This window comes from Hoplias malabaricus, chromosome 12 (genome assembly GCF_029633855.1).
Source record: "Hoplias malabaricus isolate fHopMal1 chromosome 12, fHopMal1.hap1, whole genome shotgun sequence".
NCBI classification, from domain to species: Eukaryota; Metazoa; Chordata; class Actinopteri; order Characiformes; family Erythrinidae; genus Hoplias; species Hoplias malabaricus.
In genome coordinates, this window is record NC_089811.1 from 34,035,747 (window position 1) to 34,059,870 (window position 24,124).

General features: G+C 40.1%; 1 protein-coding gene across 4 annotated transcripts in view; it reads right to left on the reverse strand.

The window, feature by feature from the left end:
• LOC136710622 (bromodomain adjacent to zinc finger domain protein 2B) overlaps positions 1–17,595 on the reverse strand; it is a 72,088-nt gene extending 54,493 nt beyond the window's left edge. For all 4 annotated transcript variants that reach the window (XM_066686327.1, XM_066686325.1, XM_066686326.1 and 1 more), the window contains exons 1-2: positions 17,378–17,595; positions 7,117–7,165 (exon numbers count right to left, since the gene is read on the reverse strand). The gene's annotated coding sequence lies outside the window, so the exon portion shown is untranslated. The remainder of the gene's footprint in view (positions 1–7,116; positions 7,166–17,377) is intronic.
• Positions 17,596–24,124: the final 6,529 nt, after the last annotated feature.

Genomic DNA, 24,124 nt, shown 5'->3' on the forward strand with positions numbered 1-24,124 from the left:
TCATTTAGGCTACATAGGCCCCATGGGCAACATCACTGCAGCAACTTAAGCATTTCAAATACACACAGCAGTCTTTAAACAAGCAATGACGATGTTAGTAAAAAACAAATATCACCTAACTGTCTCTGTCTACATCAGAACTGGAAGACTAATCACTTCACGCAACAGAATACTATTCCACACTCTACGCTAAATCTGACATGATTATGCTGGCTATACTTCTCTTTGCCTGAAAAAATGCGCCTAAAACAGCAACAGTTTCTTGAATATGCAGACGATGACAAAATAGGATATATTCACAGCGGTGCAGAGGAACACTCCATGCATAACAATGAGTCTCACTAATGAAAATCAGCCTACATATTAAACCCACACCTCACTGTCATTGGCCTCGTTGCATAGTTTGTTCACAGGCTGCATTTTTCCTCTTGACCTTTCTGTATTTTGTCCTTGTCTGGTTTTGCTGTCAGCAATATGACTGCATATGCCATTTTGTGACAGCGCACAACAGTGTGTTGTTAGAGGTGCTAGCAAAACTTTTCAGTATTTGTACCAGAGAACAATTCACACAGACACCCAGAAGACGATATGAAAAAAGAAGACACAGATACATTTTTATCTGCCGCCAGGAAAATACTTAAAGCGGTAATTTTTATATTGTTAATTGAAAACAACCAAACAGTTAATCCCACTTCAATAAACCATCGCTCACTGTCTGAAAACATTTACTCTATACTTGAGTGATGAAACTTCAGTTAATTTACTTCCAAGCAACAGGCTGTTTAAGCCATTAAAGGTAATCCATTAAACAAATCTTGTTTAACGATCAAGAGAATTTAGTCAAATTAATTATCTTAATTGTTACATAGGACAGGACAAACACAAGCACCAGGCAAAGCTTTTTACAGCTATTAGAGTGAGAAAGGATGCGCATTTATTTTAATCTAAATCAAACACGTTGCGAGATGTGTGAACACACACAAAGCCCTAAATCTATTAAAGGGGTGAACACTGACCCCCTTCGAGGCACCACATTCATATGGCTCAGCCAGCAATGAAAAACACTGCAGTGTAAAAGTCAGACACCAACCTACATTTATTTCAACGTCAGTTAAAAGTCATTCATTTTCATTTTAACTTTAAAACTGTAGGAACTACTAGGTATTTAAAAAAAACAAAACTGTGCTAAATCACCTGTCACAATCACATAAACAGTACCAAAAGCATTCATCATGTTCCACTCTTGCTTCAAATCTGAGGTGTGTGTGAAGACCATTGACTGTGAAGGCAACGCAGAGTTATAGGTCTGATGTAACTTAGGAAACTGTTATTGGCAAACAGAAATAAATAACAGATTCAGAAAAGAACAAATAAATCTGATAAGTGTTTTAAAACAATATAGCCCAGACTGAACTGACTAAACATTCAGCGAAAATTACCCTCATGTTTTTTGTTTGTTTGTTTGTTTGTTTTTCTTCAAAAACTAAACTCTCCTAAAAGGATAGAGACACACTGGCCACACAAACAACCACATCAACCCTTTCAATCAAGCTGAACACACCAAACATGCAATGTTCATGTAAAAGGGACAATAAGCTGGCTGCACCGTAATTGGGTGGCGAGCGTATTTGTGCTATTCGTAATGACATGCCTCAGAGCTATTGTTTCTTTCGCTTCGATATTTAAGGAATGTGAAAACGTACAGATTTTAGTATCCTCAGAATACGAATACTAATTCATAAAATCAATCAACTAACATTTACAAATCTATAACTACAACTAAATAAACAAAATATATTTACGAGCTTGATGTCTGAGTGTGTGTGCAACATGATTCCTACTCCTGGAAAAAAAGGCATTTTGATCCTTTTTCACATTCCTTATGAACAAAGCACACAGGGTAATTGATCAAAGTGTGCAGGCAGAATCGTCATGAGCAGGGGAAGGTCACAGGCCGTCAGCATGGGGGCTGGTGGGGGAGAAAACAGCAGCCGTGCTCCCTGGCTGCCATTTTTCTTCCCTGACAAAGACTCCATCTGCCACTGAGCCATTTGCAGCCTGCAAGTCAGAATATCAATGATTTCCAACCATTCCGCAAGTCTGCCTTCACCTTGGTGTCACCTCTATCACCAGCAAGGAAGAGCTGACGGAGGAGAAACAGTCTTGCTCCCTCTCTGTCTGTCGCTCTTTCTCTTTCTCTCTCTCTCTCATCCCAGTTAAGTGGCATTTATGCTGCTCCTTGAAAGAACGGCAATTTTATCAGCTCTGATATTATTGAGGCCATTTTGGGTGTGCTGGAAGGCATTCTGGAAGGCAGCAGGATTTTCTTACTTGCTTCAGGAGTAAATTCACTTGAGAAGAGTGAGCAGGGCTGGAGAGGAAATGTGGTGCACAGGTGATGGCAGTTCAAAATGAAAGCTGAATTCTGCCTGTAAACAGGGCAGAATGATGGCCTCTCCCTGTGTGTGTGTGTGTGTGTGTGTGTGTGTGTGTGTGTGTTTAAAACCATTTATTCAGCATGCAGGACGTGGCTGCTGAATGTTTCGGCAGGTCTCTGAGGCTGGACTCATAACGGAGGGGAGAGGCTCCTTCTGTCCCGTCCCAAGCTCTCAATAGCTTTATTAAGGGAGGAGGCAGGCAGCTGGCTGTAACAACCCTACGATACGAAAGAAAATTAAATTTCCCCTCTCCCCATCTGCACATAGAAAGCACAGGAAAAAAAAAAACCTGTCTCTGAGGGGGTCTGCCAAGACACGCTTACTTTTTATCTCTCCACACAAGCAAGCCTGCGGTAAACTGCATGAAATTGTTTTTAATACGTAGAAGTGCGTTTTCAGTATACAATATGAATCATGATATTCAGGTTTCTGAGGTTTAAGCTGAAAATAAAGAGGAGAAAGATTCATATTTTATTAATTGTGGAGTCATTTAATCTTCTGATGATATCAGAAGAAATATCGTGTAGAAAATGATACTGTCACAACATGCCATAATTCACTACAGTCATCTTAAATATCTTCTGGGGTTGAACCAAATCTTTTTTCAGCGCCACCGTTTAAATTCTTTAGCCTTGTATTTGTTTCTTTCTTTATTATAAGCAGTAGTCGTAAGAGATGTTCTGCAGCAATCACACCAACAAGAGGTGGATTTTTCAAAAGCTCTTAGCATAATCATGTTTCTAGAAATGTAAAGTAAGCATAGCACTAAATACATTATCTATCACTTAAATTGATCCTATGGGAAAATGCCAGAACATATTTTAGCAGTTGTATTTACTATAATTCAGAAGGTTATAGAAAATGCAAGTTTGACTAGAACTACAGGGTCTACACTCGTTCAAGAAGAAAATGTTTGTCGTTTGACAGACTAGAGATGTATATGGATTTATAACAAAAGCATACGGGTTCTGTCAGACAGATCACATGCACACACACATTTTTATACACTCATAGATTATATAGTTCACCACACTACTGAAATTATGCTTACGAAAAAGTACACATACTTCAAACAGAAACATTTCGTAAAGCAAATAACACCTGATGCAGCCGTCTGAGTGTTCACAGCCCTAACCGAGCTGGTGGGGTGCCGGGAATCACATATAAAGTGTATTTAATCATTTATTCCTAGATAAATATGTTCTCTACACGTGGATATTAAACCAAAACATAAAATACTACTTAATAAAGTCATGTTGTTGGTTGTTTTTCCCTGGTTTACTGACCAAATCAAAGCGGATCTTGAAAGTTTACAAATTTATTGGTTTACTATAAAGTTAAAACAGATTCAAATCTGTGCCTTTAAAGGAATAAAAACAAAAACTCATCTGACGTCACCATGCTTTCCATTCATTAGCTTCCACACATTCTGAATGTGCTATCCCTGTTCTGTGACTGACCCGACATCCAACGTGGCCCTTTACCAAGCAAGAGCCCTGATTAGTTCTAGTTTATCAGGGATAAATTAGCAAGGGGACACACAGCTGGCCAGAGCTGCCTTTTATCACCCGACCGGTAATTAGTGCCCTGAAGGCAGCAGTCATACCTTCAGCACAGCTCTTAACCAAGGCAGAGCACTCTTAAAAAGGACCTGCACCAAACTAATGAGATTAGCCAGAGGAGAGGACTCATGGGGTAAGGAAAGTCCCCACTGTGCCACAAAGCCTTTCACACACTGTCTCTGCTTGTTCGAACACCATTGGCAAATCCAGCAAGGCCTTACAACAGCTTCCCCCTGAATGCTAAGGCAACAATGTTCCAGTGAGAGTTAAACATATAAACATATTAGAGTGCCCTAAATAAGGCAGGTTAACTGGGCGTCTTTATCCTGAAGAGCGGCTATAATACCACACAGCAGTCTCTCAGTGGACACTGAGCAGGGAAAAGGCCTGAGGTACGCTGGAGCAGCAGCCTTAAAGTCACCATGTACTCAGAGTTACTACTACTAAGTCCTAATCAGATGTTACATATATTATCTACCAAAACATGACCCTCTAAGTTTAAGTAGTGACCATGCAATAATGGAAAATGCCCAAGAGAGTAGGGTGGGAGAAAGAGGGAGTGCGGGAGGGGGGTGAGAAAGAGATGTTTACAGAGATGAATCTACCTTGTGTGTGTGGACAGCACTGTAATAACAGGCTTTCTGAAAGTGCCTTCTCCAGCCCTAAAAGCGCTCAGCTACATCTTCTATTAGAAGAATCCACCCCCCCACCCAACTAAGAATGACATCACTGACTAGAGTAAAAAGGGGAAGAAGCAGGTTCACCTTTAACTGCTTTCAGTAGCAGACTAAAGATAGATTTACATCCATATCAATTAATCAGCAGAGTCAGGCCACAGCTAATGCAATCACATTCAGAGAGAAGACAATAGATTGAAGCCTTCTATGGACATGGTCAAACGAGCCAGTGTTGAACACAGAAGTGGAAATTCTGTGCATAAAAGGGGGGGGGGAGAACACATCTTCAAGAAAGAAAGCTGAAAGATGAAGGAAACTGTCAAAAAGCTCGGCTGATGCAACACTTTCTGGAACGTGTACTTGGTTGTTGCCTGCTGGTTTTGACCTTCAGGATGTGTTCTGTCTTTCCCTGAGGATCCAGCCAGGCGGTGAGAAGCACACGTCTTTAAAATATAAAATGCTCCCAAACTAATGAAGCTCCTTTTCTTATCAAAATCACACGCATCTGTAATTTCTAAAGGGCTGTACTGAGTCCAAGCTGCAGAGTGTAGCCACGTTTTGTTCCCTTTTCCCTTTCCCTCGGATACTAAAATGCATGTCACAATTCCATTTTTTTTAAATAACCAGATTAATTACAGTTTTGTGAAAAAGTAAACATTATGATACAACAACCACAACGTATATTAAACCATGTATTATTTATTGCCGTTTCGTTTTAAATGGGCTGTGTCAGCTCCCATGCAGCTCTGTATGCTCTGGCAGCTGTTTAAGTATAAGGAAATATCTCAAATCTTCTGGAAAAACTAATTAAATTCATTGTGGAACTTTAAAAAAATAATTAACAAGTAATTTTCTCACGGAACTTTGGCCAAATCGACAGATTTCATTATCTGCACTTTAAATAAACAAATTTATTTCACAATTTTCAAAGTATTTTTTGCCATTTCTCCTTCTCGAGTTGGAGTTGGAGTTTTAACTTACAAACTCATCACACTAGTAGGGCAGAAATCTGTTAGTAACCCAGACTTAGCACAGGCATTCACACACACACCTCTGTGGCAGCCTTTCACACACTGTGGGATACCTTTGAAGCCACACCATTAACTGAAAGAACACATAAATATTTAACAAAGAAGAACTAAACAGAAAGGTAGAATTTTAGCTGCTTCCTCATGTTTAAGGCTTAGAACAGACGGGTATACACAGGTTCCGACTCTGTGTGAGAGCTTGCAGGCTCTCAGATGGGAATACATGATGGTTCTGAAGTCAGAAAAACCTGTCTATTCTAAACACTTCAGCTCTAACAGCTTCACTTGATCACTTACGCTCTCTGAGAGAAACTCTGCTCTACTACTCCTCAGTAATCCACCGGTACCCACTCCACCACGTTCCACTCACTGCATCATCAACAAGCTTAAAATTATTTCCCTGAGAACTATAGTTCAGTCTGTTTACAGCAACAGCTAAGATATGAAATGATGATAATCTGCTGTTTGTCAGTGACAGGGGTGAAGGAATCTCTAAGTAGATCCATTTGGAAAAGACAGATGCCTCTAATACTGATCAGAAATGAATCTTGATTTGATTCTCTGAGGTATGATCCAAACTCATCTGCAAATAAACCATATTCTATTGGCTTCTTTTGTACTAAATATTCTGAATTACAAACACATATTAAAGAAATCCAGGAGACAAGTAATTAGCAACAGTCAAATATAAATCTTAAACTATAAATAAGTAATCTTCCATCAGCTCAAACAATGTAGCCCGAGAAGCAGCTTGAGAAGGAAATTTCTTCTCTGCCAGGGGCTTCAGACACACACTGACTAAATGGTGGGAGCCATGTTGTAAGTCACTTAGTCTCTGTAACAGGAACAGCAGAGTCCCTTTAACCTCCCACTGTCTCTGTGGCAGTCTCAGACCAGCCCTGTATCATTTACTGAGTCAGCCATGCAGACACTGCTGAAAACTACAACGTGCAAAAGGGAGGTACTTTCACATTCAGCCACCCAATTACTACCTTTTGGCTGACAGTAATTTATTTAAAAGTATCCAAATGTGGCAAAGCTGTCTTCTACTTTAAGGCATGCAAGTTAGGAAAAAAAAGAGAAAAAACAAACACACCACAGGCAACAACACAGAAACAAAATTTAAACAGACTAACAAAGGGTGAGGCGCCAGAGAAAATTGCCAAGACAAACTCTTTGACTGAGGCTAATGGCAAAGATGCATCACCTTGTGCTTAAATGCCATAAATCAAATGAATCAGAATCATGGAAAAGAAAGGTATAAACAGGGCACTAACAAGCAATACCCAATGTTCACAATTTGAGTTTCCATGCACCAACCTCAATGGTGAGCATTTAAAAGAATCAGTAATAAATCTGTGGTGTTACAAATACACCCAAGCATTTAGAGAAAGAAGTCTTAGACACTTACTGACTGAGGAAAATGTGACTTCAGTGCAAGGACATCACTACTCCATGACCTGCAACGAAAACATACAATTATTATAGTTATTTATGTAGCACTAGTGGTTTGATCAATTTAAAAATTAAGAATTTAATACAGGGTCAGAAAACCATTGAATGCATTTACTGAAATGTAAACCCAGGGTTTTCTATTCGCCATCTTTTATGAAAACCACTTTTGTAAACCTAAACTAGGCATTTTGAGGCATACTGTCTATGTATGATTTCACAGTTCTTTGAAGATTGTGGTTTTTACCAGTGATTTTATTTTTTATTATTCATCTAAGCCAAATTAATTAGAAAAATATATATTTATTGGTAAACCCAAGATACTTTAACATTATAAATATTTAAAGCTAATTGAATGTTGACCTCAAAATCATAACAGATCTCAAAAACAAACATCAAAGTAAATGCTGATAAGACCCATCCCTGAGTTACGGAGAGCTTCTTCATTAGATAAAAAAAAACGAAGTTGAGAACACAGGCTGAACATACAACATGCACAAGAAACATACCTAGTATTCATGAGAAAGCTTAGAATAAGCTACAATACAAGTGAACCAATTTTTTTTATTATTATTTTAGTAAAAGTAGGTAAAAAACAAACAAAAAAAACACCCCCACCCCCAACCACCATACACACATTCCACACTGCACACATACGAGACGTGCTCTAGTAGTCATACTCCGTGTACTGGTATAAATTTCAGCACATTATTCATAGCTTCCGTTTAATGGGCTTGGAGGATTCATTTCCCTAAACAACCTGGTGGTTATCAAAATGCAAGACCACAGTGTAGAAAAATGCTAAAGGTTGCACAGATTATGTGTATACAAGATTAAAAAGCATTTCCAGTGGTGAATACCCACTGGGAGAATAATTCTCCTTCTCTGGCTTGCTCTACATCAGTAGAGAAGTGTTATCTGCCGCACTGCCAGCTTAGCCTCTGATGTTAGCTTTCCTGATGGTAGCTTTCCCTTATTTTCATTAAACAGAGATCAAACTGCTACAGCTTCTGCATTACTGGTGTGTGTTCGAACACTGCTACGAGCACCATCTACACTTCCCCAACACACATACTACATTACACAGATATACTAAATATAATTTATAATTCCTCAATGACTTTAAAATGAATACTGCATGTTTATCAATTCATTCGTAAAGTGAGACATTCACAGCTTTGAGTCCGCCAGTTCTGAATGTTTCATTACACTTACTTAACTGATATGCTGTATTTCCTCATATAAAACGACAAGATTATTTATATATCCAGGTTTCGCACTCAGTCCAAGAGATTCATTGAGGCAAGTTGTACCTTTGTTTAAACAATGATCAACTAGTAAAGATAAAAGTTCCCTCTTTCTGCTGACTACAGGTTTTCAATGAGGGTTTGATGTTTCTCAGCTCTACCTTAAGAACACGCCATTCAACCATTCATAGCTCTGCTAACTGAAACATTTTAAAAGTTAAGCCTTCCTACTCAGGACAAAGAACCGATTGAGGGGGAGAGACAGCAAAAGAGAAAGAGAAAATACGTGAATTCAAGTCATATATTCTCTCTAATTCCTTTTTAATTTTAAAAAGACGTATGTTAATTTCATGTGTAAACTGGGCTTAAGCTCCAGACCAGAGTTAAAAATAAAGCTTGATGGTAACTTGTCGGATGCCTTTAAGACAGTCCTGAAGGAAACTCCAAGTATCTCTGTTTCGCTCTGCTGTGTACTACCTTATGATTGAGCTCTGAGTTGGCTTGTCCATGAGCTCAGTTTCATGGTATGTCGCACATGACACCGGTGAGTCTGTGAGTTGAAACATCGCTGGCACTGACTGAAAATACAAGGAGTGTTATCGAGCCAAGAGCACTCTTCACTCAGGCGAGAAACGAGAGAGAACAGGCCAGTTTTTTTACAGATAGGAATCTAAACATCACACAGAGCAGTAACCACAAACCAACGGATCTTCTGCAGACAGGGATTTAGGGCTGGGTGATAATACTAGTCTTGTGATAATCTCCTGGTGTGCAGTAGGTAATATTAGGGATAGGTGAGAAGAAGGTCTTTGCACCAAATGTGAAGTCCTAGGTATCAAGTAATACACAAACAATGTGATTAAAAAACAAAATACACCACTCAATTCAGTAACATACGCATTAAAATAATATAACAGAAAAGGCCAATATGTCAATAAACATAAAAATGAACACCTCCTCCTTCCAATCTAACATTCCATACATTTCCACCCCTAGTTTCAATTTATGACCAAGTTTTCTTAACCCCTCCTCCCAATCTCCTCCCTGATCATGTGTCATTCTCTCTCAGTCTTTGTTAGTGGGGCCCAGCTTTCCAGCACAAGCTGCCCACAACTCAAACCCACGTTTAGTTTTTTTTTTAAAGTACAGAGCAATAATGTCTCTTCTTCAAATCAAGCTGATGGCATGTTCTGAACTAGTAAACAGAAATATAATCATCACAGACAGAAGAGATTACCCAGCAAGGGGTTAAACCACACAATAAGGACAAGTAGAAGACTAACGTGATTAAAAAAAGGGACCAAGGTTTCAACATTTAAAGGGAAGGTCAATTCAGCAAGGCTTACAACACAGCTGTGATAAGTCATGTTAAGATGACCACACAGAGTCAACATTCTTTACTGGATGTCTGACTCCAAACTGTTTGTTTAAAACAGTCCTGACTGCTTCTATGCTGTTCGAATGATTTTGACTCAAGCTGTTTTTCCATTAAAATTCATCAACCTCCAGCTCGAGACTCAGTTCTCGCAGGCTGAGTCTGCAGCGTGATGAGTGGAACAGTGTGGCACAGTGACAGCTGAGTGACGGATAGCTGTTGAACCCAGCGAGCGGCCGAAGCCTAATGTGCTGCTTCCGAAAAGCCGCCACTTCCAGCCCTCTCCTGCAGCCTGCTTAATTTAGCTCTAAATATTTGCCTTCCGCCAGGGAGCTGCGCTAGCCTGGAGGAGCTCTGGAGATTTCCATCAAACGCAACAACCAGCAGCAGCCCCACATCAATACTAGCCCCAATAAAGAACAGAGGATACGTCCCCCACCCCATTAAAACACTCTCCTGAACGATGGGCCTCTCCTGTTAGGCCATTTTGTCTAATGTGCAGAGCACTGAGGTAGGAGTGTTGTTTTTCTTCTGTTCTAGCATTTCAGACCCAGCTCTGTCAGAGGGAGTAAAGAAGGTCACTGTCAGGCCCCCCAATGAAAGGACATCTCCCAAAACTCTTTGAAGTGCCAAATAGGCAGAGTTGGCTAATGTTACAGCCAAGTGACTCTCAGCCATCATTTAAAGAAAGTGACAACAAAACCTCCCCATTCCCTGAGGGAGGGTCTGCAGGAAAGGTCTATCAGTCTAATAACAGTTTCGCTGGCGGAAACAGGCACCAGAAGCCTTTCTATCTTCTCATGTTTCTTTGTGTCAAGCTGCTATAACGGTTTGTGGAGTTACACCATTTCCTGATGACTTTACACACACAGAATGGAACATATTACACTCATTCAGTATGCTAGAGGTAAACCATTCTCTATTCTGTTCTTACTTCTTCATGTGTAACCTAACCCACTACTTAAAACCAGACCAAATGCACGATCACATGACCAAGCAGGAGACTGTTGTGACCAAAAGGGATCAGTGCTCTTATTGCAGCTCTAAAAGGTTTAAAATCATCAAATCAACAACAATCGCTTAATTCTCGAGCTTAGTCTATCACACTAATGCAGTTATTCAATGCTAAGCTTAACAACTATAAATGAAAACAATAAGAATATGTACACAGTGTTTTTCAGATTTTCTAAAAGCCATCTTCCTGTCCATTATCAACCTATTGCAAATGCTGTTTATACCAGAGAAAAGACTTGGCCTGTGCCAACGTTATAACACACATGATTAAAAAAGCAGACCAAAAATATTTTATCTTTGAGATTAATACACAAGAAATTAAAACTCTTCTTTTGTTTCAGAACTGAAAACTTATCTGAACTGTGAAGACAACCCAATGCTATGAATCTGAAAGAATGTGCAGCTGTCAAGAGCCGATAACTGAGAAAAAAAGATAATGCACAACATGTAGTAAACTCTACAAAACCGTAGCTGCACTTCTGCAGTTTTAATTTATATGGATTGTGAAAAGAAGAAAAAGCAAGTGATGTCAAAGGGTGATCCAGACCTTCTGACTCTTTCAGTTTGATCCAAACTAAATTAGCAGGTGTGAAAATGTGCCTTGGCCCACAGTCCAGACCAATGGACCAAAAGGGATGTCTGGATCAAATGGAACAATTTTTTTGCTTCTTTACAGTGTTAAGACACCTTTTTTTTTGGATGGCTTGGAAATTTGGATCAATTACAGGAAGTTGAGGCAAGCTACCATCACTAGTGAACAGCAAAACTATCTTGATATTTTCTTCAGCACTTTTCTCCTCTGGATTTAACACACATTTAAAACCTTAATCCATATTTGAATGGAATTTGTTTTACTTAGAGTGGTAAGACGCTGGGCTGTAGTATGGACAGTCCGGTTTTTCAGCTCCAGGTACAGAGCTCCGCTTACACTCTTACACTATGTGTTTTCAGTGAGGAGCACAGCATGGAGAATTGAGAGGAATCTTGAGGACGACATGATCAAAGTAGAGCTGCAGATGTGTATTAACCTTAGAGAGAAGGGTGCAGATATGGACTCCCCACCACCCTGAAAAACTGAAATTCTTTATCTTTTCATTCTTTCAGGGACAATATCTACCTTTTTGGGGCGTCATAGAGTGACTCCTGGATTAATGCACTGCGTACTGGTCTGAGAACAGCCCACCTACTTAAAATATCCAGTCCTCAACAACTTTATCTTCTAGTCCTTCATAGCAATAAATGGGTGAGATGATTGTAAAAAAACTTCACTCACTCAGTCCTCATAATACCAGACGTTTCACTCCTTTGAGCGATCCAAAAGCTTCTTTACCATGAGAGATGACGGACTATTCACACATATGTCAAACCGCATGGTATTCATATAATATTCATATTCAGTTAATGCTTCCTGAAAGGGTAGCGTGCACTGAAATTTTACCAAAATGGTCTAATCACGCATTCTCACAAACGCACTCAGTTATGGACACTCTGTGCATAGGCAATTGACCTATCAACACGTGTTTATGGGCTGTGGAATGAAAGCACAGTCCAGGAGGAAAACCACACAGACACAGGGAGAACACACCAAGCTTATCACACCGAGGCAGGGCTCAAACAAACAACCACAGGACCCTAGAACTGTTTGCCCCACCAGGCCACAAAACATTAACATTTCCAAAAGCAACGCCCCCCCCCCCCAATAAATAAATAAATAAACAAACTCCTATTTCATGCAACTTTCTGATTAATATGGTTTTTTTTTTCACTTATGCTGGAAATTATAAAACTCAATTACTGTTCTGATTGGAAATTAAATAATAAAAAACCCTGACTTCTGTATGCTACTGTATTGCATTTAAAAAAAAAATCAATATGTTTAGAGCAAAGGGTCAAATAATCTGACCCCTCTCATTCGTAGAGGAATTTTTCACAGCGAGTTAATTTAGCAGAGTTTGTATGGGTGTCTCAGGAAGCTGAAAACTCTATTCACATGGAAAAAAAAAATCTCAGCTGAAGGGTTTTTCCATGTCCAACTTACATTCTGAATGACACCAGCCCTCAACATACGCACAGTCTCTGCCTATGTATAGTACATACACAGGGATCCCGCAAAAAATACATTCCAATAACTGTGAAATGAATGTGGTCTTAGGCTGTGTGTTAACAGATTCTGTAGGCTGCCTCGAACCTGTCCACAGACAGACCCCGTCCTTCCCTTTCTCTACCATTTCATGCTGCGTTAGGAGAAAATTAAATATTTAAAAATGCGTCTGCAGAGGCGGCTGCTAGCACAGCTAAAATTGAGAGGCTTTTGTGGCAGGAGTGACCAGATTTTAAATGTAGCGAGATCAATAAATAAGACAAGGGTATGCTTGCTGAAGCACAGTCTGTGTGTGTAGAATGGTTTATAATAGGTAGTACGCCTCTGGGCTCCCTGGGAAAGCAGCTGTCCCCTGGTTATGAATATGCAAGACCTTACTCAACGCACTGCACTCTGTCTGTCTCTGCGTGTCTGTCTCTGTCTGACTGTCAATCTATCTCATCAGTTGTTGTGGGTACACACTACTCTACTCCAGGATGCTAATGGATGGTAGCAGGCGGGCAAACAGTCCAAACTACTGGCATTTCAAATATAACACCCATTTACACAGTAGGAGGCCTTCCTCAGAGCTGCTTCAGCTCACAAAAATCACAGCAATCTAAGAGGAATAAACAGATGGAGAGAGGGATGAAAGGGGAGAGAGAGAGACCAATCACCCCATCACATTTCTAATAAACAATCTCTCTGTAATACCTCTCTTACCCTGCCAAATCACGAAGTGTCATCCCTGACCTAGAAACAGACATGCACCAAGGCTTTAATGATCTGGGACATCAATCTAAAAAACAAATACGGGACACTGAATTATACAACATTAACCTCCAGGGTTTGCCTGTGAAGGCCCAGGGCTGGGATGTCTTCTTGTGGCTGAGATAGAGGCCAGAGGCCCAACGCACACAAGCACCTGTCACACTGCTGAAGCTCTTGGCCTCCGCAGCAGGAGAGCAACGGCTCTGATTAATGAGACCAAAGGCAGGGAGGGAAGAGGGGAGGAGACAAAAGAAAGAGCAGAATGCGTCTATGGCTCAAAATATGGTTTTCCATTAAATGATGATAAAAAAAGTCAAAGCCAGCTGGAGATCCACCAAAAAGGTTGCTACAATTTGAGGAGTAAGGTTTATCCTTTTAAACAAACCAAACACCACCAAGGTTTCCTTTTTAAAAACACATACAATGACGTAAGAAAAATGGAGCTATTACATGAACCACCAAAATGTATTTAATGATCTCGTATCTCAAGACAGTTTGAGACCTTCAACAGAACAGCAGACCGCAAATGTTTGAGTTTGCTTACAGATGTAACAACTAAACCCATTTAATGTTTTTCTCCTTGTTCGTAAGGGCAAGGCAAAACTCCAGCTTCCTCAACAGCAACAAACAGCGAATAAGGGACATTTAAAACCTGGCAAACGGCAGTCCCATTTGATCACTGCAACTAGCAAAGTCTGCGTTTTCTCCAGTCTACAACCATTACATTCAGTGCGGGAGAGCCATCGTCCTGACTTTTCTAATGTACTTAAGCTATTGCCTAATGGTAAGGATGGAGAAGAGTTTTTGCGAGACATTCAATTTGCATTTGGAGCTTTTAAGAAACACCATTTAGAATAATCAGGGCCTGAATTTTTAAAGTGCTGTACCAAGCACTAACACTGCACCTCTGAGGTCATAGTTCCTCTGGGACCGCAGCGCATTCAAATGGCACAGCATTATTTTTCCTAATCTTAAATAACTGACTGCAGAGTCCAGGGATTTGCAGTAGCTGGTTATTGTTTCCTTATTCTGAAAGCATTCTCAAGGACGACACTGTTGAATAAATATGAGGGAAATGTGATGACCTTCTAGCTGTGCATCTACTTATTGGTTGATTCATTGGCAGCGATGACGCCCCTCCTCACCGCCAGCTATTTATAATATGATTTAGCCTCTACAGCCTGCTACGTTCTAAAGGAAAACATTTTAGAGCCATTTCTCATTCTGTAACATCCAATAGCTCATTACTATTACTTAGCAGGAGGAATATATATTGACTGCTGGAAGGAACAGATCCATTTGCATTACAAGCATCGCAAGAAAGAGCAGACCCCCGAAAAAATGTGACAGCGTGAACAGAAATCAATAGTCCTGCTGAATACGGCATTCTTTCAAATTGAGATTACTAGCTTAATACAGAATAAATCCATGCATAGTCAACCCACCTTTGCACATTTATTGTTTAAACAGATTCACTTGAAGAGTGTTGCATAAGGATTAAATTTACATATGAAGATACTGTTTTGTTTAGTTTTTTCCTGGGAAAAAAAAAAATCAACCACAAAACAAGTCCTGACAACTCGGTTCTCTCTCTCTCTCTCTCTCTCTCTCTCTCTCTCTCTCTGAGGTACTACAACAAGTATATCAGGACCTTCTTTTGTGTTCAGCTTCTGTGCCACAAAAAAAGCAACAATAGCCATTTGTTTGCACTACAAACTGTGAGTGAGCGTGCGTGCCTTAGTGAATGAGTCTGTGTGTGTGTGTCTGTGTGTGTAAGAAAAAAAAAAAAGGAAAGGGGGAGGTTTCAATTCATTTCCACTAATGGTTTCCAAGCATCTCCACAGAATCAAGCAGCTGTCAAGTCAATGCATCAGAGTGGCGAGCTGCTCTCCCTGAAGAGGAGGGAAGCACATCAGGACTCTGAGCAGAACAGATGCTCCATTCCTTACATTACCCTCACCATACATTCACAAACCAAACAACTACGAACGAGGCGGATAAAACACAATAATCTCAAAACAAAACACAAAATCACTTTAATGAGGAAACACTGATCCGTTTATGTGCCTGTGCACCTCACGGGTTTAAGACTGTAATCATTAATAATGAGGTTTGAAAACAACCAGCTCATTACGTCACCAGAAAAGGACCCGAGGCACTACAACTACATCACAGCGTGCAGTGAGCAGTCAAAAGATTCTGGAAACTAAACCTGTTTCATGGACCAGGATCAGCTTCAACACAATGCCATGCCTTAAGGATGGGAGCACAGCTCAAAGTAATCGTGCCCTTATGAAAAGAAATGAATACGTAAAAACATACAGTGTACTAACAGACGCAGCAAGTAAACATTAAAATGTTAAATACTTTTCATACAATGCCCACACAGCTGTGGTCATCAGATATTCAGTGATAGAGATTGTTTTAATGGATTACAGCCCACGTGTTCTCAGCTTAGGACTTTTCACAAACTACAGCTACCCCTTATAGTGAATACTTTAAAGTGCTTCCACTGATGACACGAGACCTTCGGTTGTACATACACCGCTTGAACAATCTCCATCGAAAATCATTACATATATAATGAAATGCTCTGAAATAAGGTCCTCGTGCACCAGAGCAAACGCCAGATCCGTCAACATAAAGCCCCCAGACCCTGGTCTGTGGAGAACCTCCATCCAGCATCAAAACTTAACATGGCACCATCACATCCACGCTCACTGAAACACACACACACGCTCACAGACATTTAAACCAGTCACACACACAGCAGCTTAAGAAGTGACACAAAAGATAAAGAGCAGAGAGAGAAGAAAGAAGAAAATGAGAACTGACAGAGGAACTGTATGAGAAAAGGAGAAAGGAAGAGAGAGAGAAGTGAAATAAAGAGCAAGAGTGAAAGAGAAATACGTTTAGTGGAATGGTGGATTCAAGAGAAAAGCGGATAAAACAAAAGAAAGGCAGAAAGAAATGTTCTACAGTAATGTGCTACATTTCCAGGTCGAAAACACCAGGTCCAAAGCACTGATTTGTTTTGTTTACTTCTGAAAGACAGTGATAACACGGTCATAAAAATATAAATCATATTTAAAGAGGCCATATCTCTCCTATCTGCCACCAGCCCTGCACTGACATCTCATCTCCACACACAACTTTGAGAGAGAGAGAAAAAAAAACAGTTTTCTTCGTTGTCCCGCATGTTGCCTCTAATCACAACCCAATCCAAACAGCACGAGTTTTTCGAGTTTTCCTTCCTTTAACTGTTCCACAACCACATGAAGAGTCAGCACAAAGACTGAGCGGACGAGGCACTGTCTGTTCACTCTCATTAAAAAACTAGCACCGAGGCTACTTCACCGCAGCACTCTTTTAAACAACAATAACCCAGCAGTGGGGTCGTTAATAATAATCTTTTGGCTCGCTGCCCGACCCCAGCCTCTTCGTTTAGGAGATAACTTGAAAAAAAAAAGTCAGCGGGTGGCTTTGGTTTTAACGTTATTTTGTTTATCGTCTCTATCTGCTGTGTTTACCTTTCTTTGGCGAGTTTTGCTTTTGGTTACTCATCAGAGACAAGTGTGTGCGGAAGGCTAACACTGGGCGAACCAACGAACTCTCAGCTCAAAGCAAACAGCGAGATAAACGGCGGTAGCGTAGAGAGCTAAAGCTAAACGGCGGAGTCCGAGAAACGAGCGCAGTAACGTTAGCTAACGACAACTAAAACATAGACACTTACCTCCTTCTTCTTCTTCTTCTCACACTTCAACACTCCTCCGCACATGAGGCACTTACAAGTACCACACACTTCACACAGGAGAAAAACCTGTCTGTTTCTCGTCGACTTCGTAAAGAGATACAGCGGTAGCAGATGTACGTGAGTGAAGGGGCTGACCACCAGAGTGTCTCTGTGTGTATTTGAGTGTTCACATTAAAGGAGACTCTGCTCACGCTTCATTCTGCTTCAGTTCAATTCAAGGAACGGCCGTGACGTCACCGCACCCACTACAAACCTGCTTTCAGTCATGATAGCACACTAGACTAGACAAACACTAATACACACACACACACACACACACACACTCTGTAGCGGATAAAACTTCTCCCAGAGTTCAGTTCTCACGAGTTCATTCAAAATTTCAAAGGTTTATTATGTGGTGGGGTGTAAACACTTAAAGTTTCACAGTGTACTGTCCTCTCGGTCTTTAAATACGATTTATGTAAATGTGAAGCTCAGATCTATCCTTCTATTGATTTAGTGATAGCACAAATACATATACATTTAGATATCCGTCCATTTTGTCACCACGAGGCACTTTTAAATAGTTGTACTTATTTTTTATTTTTATTATTTATATATTATTATTTTTATTGCCTAATTTCAAGCATTATGAAAATGTGTTTATGCGTTGTTTAATTGTTGATAATAATAGTAATAGTAAAGTCTGATCCCTGTAGCCCACATAATAATAATAATAATAATAATAATAATAATTGCTTGCCTGATACCATGTTATCAACATTATGGACTCCTTTATTTATTTATTTATTTATTTATTTGATTTTGACATTAACTTGTGACGTTGGTAGCATGTATTATAATATATTAGTACATCATCATAAAATATAGATATATATAATTGCTTTCTTTATCACCTGTTGTTCAGTTGTAAAAATATTTGAAGAAATTCTTAGCTCTCAGCGACCCTCTCAGAGCCCCTCTGGCCTGGTGTGGGTTTGTGGTTGAGACTGAGGGCTTAGAGATGAATCAGGGTAAAGAGGCTGTTGGCTCAGGGCACATAGAAGCACCAGCAACGTCATGTTCAATATGTTTCACATTCTAATAATCTGCATAAAGGAAATGAACCACTTCAGTGTCAGATCCAGATCACAGTGGTTTGTATTTTTAAATCCAAAGGTCTAAATGGCCTTAACACCAGCTGTAAATGGCCAATGATTTCCTCCCTCATAAGGAAGCAGTTTCTCGCAGAGAGCAGGCACTCCTGGTAATTGCGCAGTGGGAGTCATTTAAGAGACAAAGTCACTCAGACACTCCTGAATTAAAGATGTGGAAAAAATCCTTATTCAGCTTTTGGAATTTAAAGCAGGTTTATGTGGCTGCTCGCTGTCTCTGGAGCTCATTGATTTCCTCCGTCTTCCTGGTGGGGAGCTGGGGGTCAGTTTTTGCATTGCTCTTAGAGATGCAGGAGGAGACAAGCCCGCTCAGCTCATCACCAGCACAGACCGGGGGGAGAAGTGATTTGACGCGTTTGTCACCCTAGCAGGGAGATGCTGGGATTTTAATTGTATTGGAGAATGTTGATGAGGGAACACATAGGGGGAGAGTGAGCTCAAAGCAATGTCATTATCACAGAAGCCTCACATACCAGCCTCTTATCCATAGCATGGAAATGTCAGCCTGGCTCAGTCTTTTGTAGCATAATAAGTGCAAGTACAATGACTGCAAAGCAAGTATGGTGGGGGAAGGGCAAACAGCCCTTCTCTTTAAAAAGCTGCTTTTAAAAGGAGTCTTGATTAGAAAGTATAATGAGACAGAAAGAAAGCATAAAGATGATCTCTCCCTGGACTGATGGAAAACAAATTAATGTGCCTATTTGCTTTTAATTATTATTATATTTTTTTCCCCTTTTTTGTTGTGTTAGTCATGGTGCATCCTTGAGAATTCATCTGCCAGGACCCTGCAATTGCTTTGCGGTTATTGATTTTCTCCTAACACATTTATAGAACACTGATTTTAATCATCTCTGAACATAACACTGTATAATTTTATTAAAGCCGCAAGCCTTCTACAAGCATCAGAGCACCTTTAAAAAAAGGAATTAGAAAACATTTCATTACACTGACACATTTGTCTTTGAGAGCGTCATAGCCTAGGTCCAGAAGGTTACACACTCCTGCCTCTTCTGCCCTAAGAATGTTAAGAATGTATTGAATTTTTTTTGCAATAAGCGCCGTGGTTTCTTCTTTAACCTTGTGGTTAACCCCTGCTGAATTTTAGACATCACTGGCCCTGATTGTTTCAGTGGTTAAAGATTACAATTACCTCCAGTAATTGCCGTGCTGCTGTAATGAAGTGAGTGGTGTGAATACATTACTGTCATGTTCCATAATGTATTCCCCGTAAATGGTGACAGTATATACAACTGCTGCTTATATATTATAAAATATTCAAACACTGTATTCAATGAGGATGATTTATATTTGTATTTATAAATAAAAATGCCTCTTTATTTCACTTCATAATTTACACACATGCATTTATATTTAATGAGCGTGAGGGAGTGGATGTGGCGTGGCAGTGAGGAGGGATCAAAGTGCTGCAATGGGAGATGCTAAAAGTGTTTATGAGGGACTTAGATTTCTTACAAACTCAATAAAACCCACATAAAAATTACTGTTTTTGCATGGCCATTGCAGATCACACCACTGTAGTCTGTGGCACAACTAGACTCAAAGATTGAGATTGATGCAACTAACAATAGTTATAAAGTTGAAATGTATTAATATAATGCTCAGGATTTGCTCATAAGATCATATTGCTCGTACAACAATTGCTTTCATCTAAGATACGCTAGTATAAAAATCAGCCAAGCACTTAATCCACTTCAGCATGTATTACTGAGGAGATAAGATGCAGGATTTTCAAAGAAGTAGACATCAAAAGGAATGTGGTGGAAAAATAATAACAGTTTCTAAAACTCCTAAAAAATCATGCATGGCCTGGTTGATCACCAAAACTATCAACATCAGATACATTATTATAATTATATATATTATATATATTATAATTATTGCCAAAGTATTTGCTTGTCTGCCATTACACATTCATTCATTATCTGTAAGCGCGTATCCAGTTCAGGGTCGCGGTGGGTCCAGACCCTACCTGGAATCATTGGGCGCAAGGCGGGAATACACCCTGGAGGGGGCGCCAGTGCTTCACAGGGCAACACAGACACACACACACATATTCACTCACACACTCACACCTACGGACACTTTTGAGTCGCCAATCCACCTACCAACGTGTGTCTTTGGACTGTGGGAGGAAACCGGAGCAATTTGAGTGAAACCCAATTCTTAATCCATAGGGTTTAATATTATATCAGCCCACACTTTGAAGCTATAACAGCTGCAAATCTTCTGGGAAGGCACAAGGTTTAGGAGTGGTTTCATGCTTCCAGAAGCCGTCTCCGCACTAATTCATCCCAAACGCGTTCTAATGGGTTTAGGTCAGGACTTTGTGCAGGTCAAGTTTTTCCACACTAAACTCATTCAATCCATGGACCTTGCTTTGTGCACTGGTGCACAGTCATGTTGGAACAGGAAGTGGCCATCCCCAAATTGTTCCCACAAAGTTGAGAGCATGAAATTGCTCAAAATCTCATTGAACGCTGAAGCATTAAGAGTTCCTTTCACTGGAACTAAGGGGCAGAGGCCAACTCCTGAAAAACAACTCCACACCCTAGTCCCCCTCCACCAAACTTTCAACTTGGCACAGTGCATTCAGATAAGTACCATTCTCCTGGCAACCACCAAACGCAGACTCATGCTTCGGATCACCAGACGTGTTCTCCAGAGTCCAGTGGCAGCGTGCTTTACACCACTGCATCTGACGCATTGCATTGTGCTTGCCGACTTTTGTGCACTTCAGCATCTGTTGACCCCGATCTGTCATTTTATGTGGCCTACCACTTCAAGGCTGTCATTCCCAATTGTTTCCACTTTTTTAATCCCATTGACAGCTGACTGTGGAATATTTAGTAGCGAGGAAATTTCATGACTGGACTTGTTGTACACCTGGAACACCTGTCCATCTTTCAGCTGTAAGAAAACAACAGTGATATGAGTCTAAAAAGAAGTTTAGCTTCTCAGAAAACATTAGTTAGAAAAGAATAAAATGGCTATTTTAATTATTTTTCATTATTATTTGTTATTTAGGCTGTAATCTGTCTTTTTCCCTTAATAACTGTGGCAAGTGCCTTGGCCACATTACACAGTTAAGTTGGTAAAGGGGCAGAGTCATGCTACACGGCTCCCAGCATGCCCCCCTAGTTCCCCCAGAGAGGGATATTTTGTAGTTAGTTCAGAGTTTGTGCTGTGTTCTTTGTACTCATTGTTAAATAAAAGAGAGTTTCTGGCTAGACATGCTGTACTCGCTTCTTATTTAGTGAAGATAGAGAAGCTCCCCTGTGGATCCAGTGGCGAAGCGCAGCAAACATTGAGTCACCAAACCAGAGATGTCTGCCCCCTGACTAACTGGGCAAGCTACTGGACAAGCCAGGGAGAGATGGTAGGAGCAGACTGCAGGCAGTGCAAATGACTGCACTGCGGCAGTGGAGTAGAGACATCTTTAAGGAGTTTGAGGGCATGAGGGCCAAGCACACAGACCCTTTACCATCAGCAGCGTAAGGACCTGGTGTTTGTAGACTATATCGGTTTGCAGAACTTAACCATCGAGGCCAGAAGGTTCTCAGGAAGGGGCTGTGAGCCAAATGCCATGGCCCCAGAAACAGTTAAAGGACGGTAAGAGGCCGGTGCCTAGGCTACCCCAGTAGTCCCCTCATAAATATATATGAGTAAGTGAATGTGTGTGCGTTTGCTGCCCTGTGAAGGACTGGCGCCCCCTCCAGGGTGTGTTCCTGGCTTGCACCCATTGGTTCCAAGTAGGCTCAGAATATATATATATATGTATATATATATATATATATATATGTATATATATATATATATATATATATATATATATATATTGTAACCGCTTATCCAGTTCTGGGTCGCAATGTGTGCAGAGGCTAACTGGACTACAATTATAGACATATTTCTTTATGAACATATCAGAATACAAATATTCATCAACATATAACATTTTCTATTGTTGCAGTATAGAAGAGTCAATTATTTATTGTTTATATCACAGAGATATAATACTATAACAATATTTGGTCATGGATTACTGTAGGGTGTAGTCTGAATCTATTTTCTGGTACATTCTTTTCTCCAGTGTGAAGCATCTCATGGGACTACCACCTCAAGTTTAACAAAGCACTCCACAAGTAGCATCATTCAGTGTTTTACATCAGTGACACGTGTCCTTGTTTGTTATTATTATTAGTTATTTTTCTAAATTAAATGTAAAACTGTTCCTTATAAACTCAGATTCAGCTTTTTTTCATGACCTTTTTTTATGCATCTTCCAAAACGTCCAGTTAATATGGTGCTGAGTGTCATAAACATCTTTTTAGACCTCTTTTCATACTCTAAACTCATGTAACATCTGTAAATGCACAGATCATTGCTACAAATCATTCTGAGGCTGAATGAAACGTGAGTGATCCACATGAAAATCTTAAAGCCCAGTGAGCCCGACAAAAACCCTTAGACTAAAAAGCCTAATTTATAACCGTATAAAGAAGAATGATTACAGATCTGGCTTACAGTATAATGATGAGCAAGAAAGATAACATTAATTGTCTAATATATAGTATTATTATGCAAAGCCACATAGGGCTTCAAACTAATAAATTAAAATTTATAAATATTTACCAGGGCTCTTCTTGCCTAGCTTTTCAGATTTGGAATGTACGGTCACATGACCCTGCACTATTACAAGCTCAAAGCTGTGAAAGCAGAGTACATGGCAAGTCTGTATTAATGCGGAAAGAAGAATGAGTGCAGATTCTTCTTGGCACGCCATCCCTCTCCTCCAGTGCTCTCCTTGGATGGGAGGCCATCTTAATCCCACTCTTTGTTTTTGTGGTTGTGTTAATTGGGGCATGCTCAGAGAGAGAGAGGAGAGAGGCCCAGTTTCAGAAACTCACTGCACCTCTGTAAGAGAAGGATGAAAGGAAAGAGAAGAAAAAAGAAAAGAGGATATAAAGAGGAACTGACCTACACACTTTTCCACTAAGGTTTTCACTATAGCAAGGGGTTAAATACTTTTAATGTTAATGTTGTGATACAAAAACAAGATCTTAGCACAAAATAATAGTTTAAACGTATATCAGTCTGAGCCATTATTCCATTATATTTGAAGAAGCTTTAAAAAACATATGCAGCATATATACGATACGTCATATTTCATGGTTCGCCTGTGTGTAGCCAGTTAGCTAGGTACCAATGTGCAATAGGCAGTTGACATGACAATCATCTAAACATCATTGTTATGCAAAGGCCATCACATTTTCTGTGGGTGTACCAGACCCGGGAGCTGAGCTCTTGCCCAATTTAACCCTGGAGTACAGCTCCTTTAGGCTTTTGGTAACAAAGGAAGAAAATCAAACGAGTCCTGTTCCTGGAGTGAGTGTCTGCTGGTGTGCAGCAGCTGTAATAGTCAATCTGCTGCGCACATTTCCATGCCAACTGTCACTATATGTCATGTCTTATTAATGTGCAGCACTGTCCATTTTAATTAGCAATTTCAGGTCAGTGCTAACGCCTTCCTCCTCCAGGCAGTGGTGGAGAGCAG